This window comes from Mus pahari, chromosome 2 (genome assembly GCF_900095145.1).
Source record: "Mus pahari chromosome 2, PAHARI_EIJ_v1.1, whole genome shotgun sequence".
In the NCBI taxonomy this organism is placed as follows: Eukaryota; Metazoa; Chordata; class Mammalia; order Rodentia; family Muridae; genus Mus; species Mus pahari.
This window is the reverse complement of record NC_034591.1, coordinates 85,305,361-85,311,360: the sequence shown is the minus strand read 5'-3', so window position 1 is coordinate 85,311,360 and position 6,000 is coordinate 85,305,361. Positions and strand designations below refer to the sequence as shown.

The following is a 6,000-nucleotide window of genomic DNA, read 5'->3' as shown; positions in this document are numbered from 1 at the left end:
GCATGTCAGAAATGGAAACTGAGCTGGTTCCTAGAAAAGCCTCTGCCCGTGTCACTGTGGTTATACACTTAGCTGAGTTTCATCACAGGCATAGGCTGACGTTTTGGATGATATGTTGGGCGTCTGTCGTCTTACATGAACAGGCTCCACTGTCTTAGTCTTGCTTTTTAGAAAGCACACAAGCAAGCCCCTCTTTTCTAACTAAACAAGCAATCACCTTCAAAGGGAAGGAGGAGGACAATGGAGGGAGAAACGGAGACGTTCTGCACTGCTGAAATGGTCACAGACTTGCTAAGAATAGTGTAGTTCTTGGACAACTTTTTAACTCTGTTGAAAGTTTTGAAAATTCTAAATACCTAGAAACTGTTTAATTCCAAAGAGAATGAGCTCTCTTTGAAAAGGGCTACTTCAACGCAATAAACCTTTAGCAAGCTTCCCACCTTGTGCTCTCCAGTACAGCAGTGCTAGAGGCAGGAGGGCAGACATGGCATGGGATTCCTGTGCTCTAGGAACTGAAGACCTACAAAGTGAGTAGCATGAGAGAATCGCTCTTACGCATAGCTATTGGCACAAGTTCTTAGTTGACCAGGACCCTAAATTAATTGACAGACACAGACTGAAAACATTCTTCTACGTTATGGAAGAGAGACTACCTTATTGATTTGCCTCTGGAGAAATATAAAAACCAAAGGAGGCTGTATTCTCAATAGCTGATGTTCTTGCTTCACAATCAAATTTAAACCTGACTCTTGAACTTACACGTCTTCCTCCGTAAGGTAAATAAAGTGTCTCAGGAATATTTAAAGCAATTAGCATCTGGTAGTAGTGATGTAAGGTACTATAGATGGAGGTTGGTAACCAGTGGTCTTTCAGTATGTTAGACTGTATACACCTTCAGAAAATAAAAAGGGATTTTTAAAACCAGTTCTAATATATGTTCAGCTACTTTTTATTATATATGCATAAATGAATAGTCAATAAGCTAAATGAAGCTATTGAAAAATAGCCTAACCCATAAAATGCACAAAGTTATCATTCATATTTGACCACTATAACTTTAATATCATATCATCTCTGATATCACCAGCTGTCCTTTCAACTAACCAGAAGCTACTATGTATGTATTTACTCATTATTTATTTAGCTTATTCTCATTTGGTGTATGTATTACTTAGCTGTCATCACTAAACCCATAAATTTGGGCTTTTAAATATTTTGCAGGAAAAAAATAAGTAGCATATTGTGAATAATCTTATATTACAGAATTTTGACTAAGACAATTCAGCTAAGTTTGCTATACCAAGGATTTCCACAGCTCTTCTTACAAAAGAGTGTTGATCTGAAATTTTAAAGCTCTTTGTAGTCCTTGCATAATAACTTACTATAGAATGTAAATTACATGTGGTACAATCTATTTGTAAGTTGTGTATTCTACATATGCACTTTTCCAAATTTTAACACCTGGCAAATTAGGAGGCAGAAAAGCTGGGGTCTAAATCTAGTGGTGGCATCGTGGGTGGGAGATGGTGCGGGGAGAAAGGAACAGCAGCAACGCATGTGCTTATGAAATTGTGTTATGTTTATCTGCTTATAATGAGGGAAAGAAAAGGTTTAGTTAAGCATGTCGAACTATCAGTGTGAACACAGATAAAAAATAGTTTCTCCAGTGTGTTTTGTTTCAAGTCCACTTTCTGTTCTATATGTCCTTAAAGCCACCTTTAAATAACTGAGATGCTAGTTAATGGGTTGGTAAGTGAGTTGGTTAGCGCGTCAGCCTTGTCATTTTGTGGCACACGCCTCCTGCACTGGGCAAGTTCCCTTTTTTCTCAGAACCTCACTAAGCACGTTGGGTGCTGGCAGCTGGGGTCACACGCCTTGGTTCCTTTCTCACTTAGTTTTAAACCCTCCCTCTGCGGCTAGCAGCGGGTGTGGTGAGAGCCCAGAAGGGACTTCCCCGAGGGCCAGGAACCTCCGCCTGGACACTTGTCATGGCCACTGCACCGGAGGACCACACTGCCGCGTGGACTCCAGCGATGGCGCTGCGCTAGGTTAGCGGGTGCCAGGATCCCTCCGTCCTGTGCGCGGGAAGAGCTCCGGTGAATGGAGGCACCAGGCGAGCGCAGAGGAACCCGGTAAGGCGAGTCCCGGGCTCTGAGGGTCCAGTGACTGACTTCCCTTCACCCGTAGCCACTGACTGGTCCTCAGACTGAGCCCCACAGGCTTCCCTGGGATGAGGATAGAGGTTGGTGCCCTCGACCAAGATATAGAAAGGTGGGGAGCCACACCTTAGGGCCAATTATGCCCTAAGCAGGGGATCACTTCTTGTTACAGAATGAGGTGCTGTTTTTAAAGTAGAAGTTAGAGGGATGAGAGAGGGAAAGAGAGATTGGATTCCCATTCTCCAATGGTGAGGAATGGGTGTAGCACCCTTTTCCTGTGCATCCCCCACGCCTGATTCAATGAGTCCTCAGCTATCCATTTGTTAGGCATGGAGTATACTCTGATTCACTCCTCATGGCTCTTGAATGTCTCAGTGGTTACTTAGATAGGATGGCAAACTCTGAACTTCAGCCTGACTTGAGGAGAGAAGAATCCTCCTAGAACCGTAAGTGTTGCAAATAATTTCTCAGTATTGGGCTCTTTCTTGCTGTTGCACCTGGCTTGTTCTCTAGCAAATTTTTGCCTTCACTGCTTTCAATATGTAACCACCAAATCTCAGAGGAGATCTGGTTTCCTTTGCTGTTGGAAGTTTCTAGTACTCTGCACACGGCAACAGCATTTGTTGTTGTTTTTTAAGATAGAAATAAGAATTGAACATCCGTTTTTTTGTTTTTTTTTTTCTCACTACACTTGGTGGGCACAAGAGCCAATAGAAAACCCACTTCATTCCTTTAAAGTTATAATTAGAGATACTTATATCAAAGTATATCAACGTATATCATGGTATACCAAAGGTATAACAATATACGTTGTTTTAATCAAATTAATGTTTCAGTGGAACTAGATGATGCTTAACGAGAAAGATCAAGCTCCAAGCTACCTATCTAACTTTTAACAATGACCTTGAAAAAAATGGAGTGGTATTCTTTTCCTTTTCGGCATGGGAACAGGAGCACTATCTACTGAGCGCTTGCTGTATGTTGGGTACAATGCTTAAGAGCATCACATTTTAACCCCACAATGGTCCTGTGGCACCGGGACCATTATTCTCATTCTCATTATTTATTTCTCATTCTGTGGATAAGCCACACGTCGACAACTGTCAGCTGATACTGAAGCATCTTTTCTCCGTCTTCTGCAGAGCTCTTGACTAACCTAGCTGCTCAGGGGAGGGGGGGGGCACTTTTCAAAGCTCGGTTTGAGTGATAAGAGCAGACACCATCCAATTCAACTTCAGGTTAGCTGCTTTGTGGCATTGACACGGGAACACTGGGGCTCGTTGAAAATAAATGAGGTTTATAGATTAGTCCCCATAGAATTGCAATGGGCAACATAAGAACTGCTGTTAGAACTTTATATGACCCAGCACAGAGGAATGCCAGGGCCAAGAAGTGGGAGTGGGTGGGTAGGGGAGCAGGGGCGGGGGGAGGGTATAGGGAACTTTCAGGATAGCATTTGAAATGTAAATAAAGAAAATATCTAATAAAAAAATTAAAAAAAAAAAGAAGAAGTGCTGTTAGGCTAGCAGGCATCTACAGTAATGGAAGGGATGAAGAAAAAGCTTGGAACATAACTCTAGTCTGACTCTAAGTCTGCTCCTAATTTTCCTGTGTCACCTTATAATAGCAAATGTCACTTTGATGCAAAAATGCTGATCGTTCCCTTGTGTAGTAGAGCAACTAAGATTAATAACTAAGTTATATGCTCTGTGTTATGAAAACTTGTTAACAAAGGCCAGAAAAGATGATCAAGTTCAGATTAATCAGAGTCTGTTTTGTTATTACATCAAGAAAAGGAGTTCATTAAGTAAATGCCAGGCAGAGATGTTGACATGTGGGTTATTAGATCAGAAACTTCAACGGAATTCTCTATTGATATGAGAAACCTGGTGGGATGGCTACTAGTCTTAAGATCCTCTCACTTTATGAAAAGGCAGAGGGTGATGTCCCAAGATGAAGCAAACCTGTCGGGATTTCCCACTGCTCAAGAGACAGAAATAAACCAATGACTACATGTTCCCCCTGACTCCGCCTGGACACATTGGCCACACCGTGGGATTTAGCACTGGGGTATCAAAAAAAGCCCTGTGGAATAAATTAAGGAAGAAACAGCTTGCAGGTGATTTAATGTTCTTTTTTAAAACGATCTATTTTTATTGTATTTGTGTGTGTGTGTGTGTGTGTGTGCGTGTGCCTGTGTGTGCGTGCGTGTGTCTGTGTGCGTGTGTCTGTGTGTGTGCGTGTGTCTGTGTGTGTGCATGCGTGTGTCTGTGTGTGTATGTCTGTGTGCCTCTGTGTGTGTGTGTGCGCGCACGTACATGCGTGTGTCTGTGTGTATGTGCGTGCTTGTGTCTGTATGTGTGTCTGTGTGTGTGCGTGTGTCTGTGTGTGTGTGCACGTGTACATGCGTGTGTCTGTGTGTGTCTGTGTGTGTGCATGCGTGTGTCTGTGTGTGTGTCTGTGTGTCTGTGTGTGCGTCTGTGTGTGTGTGTGTATGTGTGTGTGTGTGTGTGTGTGTGTGCAGAAGCCCTGGAACTAGAGCTCGAAATTGTTGTGAACTGCCTAACATGGGTGCTGGGAACTGACCTCAAGGTCTCTGAGAGAGCAATTCCCACCCCTAACCACTAAGGCATTTCCCCAGCCTCACGATTTAATTTTCTCAGTAAATGTTAATTGCGTTGGTTTTATTTTCAGTCATCTTTCTTTCTTCTTTGTTTTGTATTCTTTGAGTTTTTTGTTTTCTTTCTTCTATTTTGCTTGATTTGTTTCACTTTTTTTTTTTTTTAAGGTGAACTTCTTGCTGTGTTTTCCACACTGGCTTTGAACTCCTGGGCTGTAGTGATCTACCAGGTTCAGCTTCCTGAGTGCTGAAGCCACAAGTCTGTTCCACCTTACCTAGTTTGGCCATTTACAATTTTTTATTATTGTAAGGAAGAGTAGTAGTATATGCTCGCGTGTACCCATGTACATACCTGCCACATGTGGAAGTCAGGGAGAACAGGTAGACCTTGATTGTTTCCTTCCTCTTTGGGATCCAAGAATCAAACTAAGGTTCTCGGGCATGTATAACAAGCACTTTTAACCTCTGAACTGCTCGCTAGCTCTCCTCGTTGTCATTGTTTGTTTTCTTATGCCATCCTGACTCAGTGATGGTGGAATCTCAGTGTGATTTTTATTTGCCTTTCGTTGTTCTTGGACACTTGTACATGCTTGGTAGCTATATTCACTTCATCTTTTCAGAGCTCTCTGTTCTTTTCAATAGCCCATCTATTGACTAGGTTCTTTGATTTCTCATTATTTATGTGTTTTGTTTTGTTTTGCTTAATCTTGTATGTTCTACATACTAATCCTCTGCTTAGTATTTAATTGACGAAGATTACTGTAGACTGCCTCTTCACTTGATTAATTTTTTATTCTGTGCGGAAGCTTTTACTTTTCATTACGTCGTTTAGCAATAGTGTTATTTCTTGCATGACTAGACTCCAGTTGAGGAAGTTCCTGTCTATGCCTATGTCTTAAAGGAAGAGTCGTACTTTTTCCTTAACAGTTTTAGGATTTCTGGTCTTTCATTTAGGCCTTGGGTTTGTTTGGAGGTGATTTGTGGAGCTGTGTGAGTTAGAATCTCTGTCTATAGTTCCATAGATCATGACAGTTTTGTGTGAGTACCGCTGTTTTAGTTATCATTGTCCTGTAGCATAACTTCAAATCAGGCATGTGATACATCTAGCATTATTCTTTTGCTCAGGACTTCTTTGGTTATCTGGGATCTTCTGCATGTGCGAACCAATTTTAAGATTGTATTTTCTGTTCTAAGAAGAAGGTCACTTAAACTTTGTTGGTA

The 6,000-nt window shown here is 41.7% G+C and overlaps 1 protein-coding gene across 1 annotated transcript in view; it reads left to right on the top strand.

Annotated features, from left to right (window-relative positions):
• The first annotated feature begins 1,946 nt into the window (after positions 1–1,946).
• Il12rb2 (interleukin 12 receptor subunit beta 2) overlaps positions 1,947–6,000 on the top strand; it is a 92,453-nt gene continuing 88,399 nt past the window's right edge. Inside the window, exon 1 of the mRNA XM_021191031.2 lies at positions 1,947–2,096. The gene's annotated coding sequence lies outside the window, so the exon portion shown is untranslated. The remainder of the gene's footprint in view (positions 2,097–6,000) is intronic.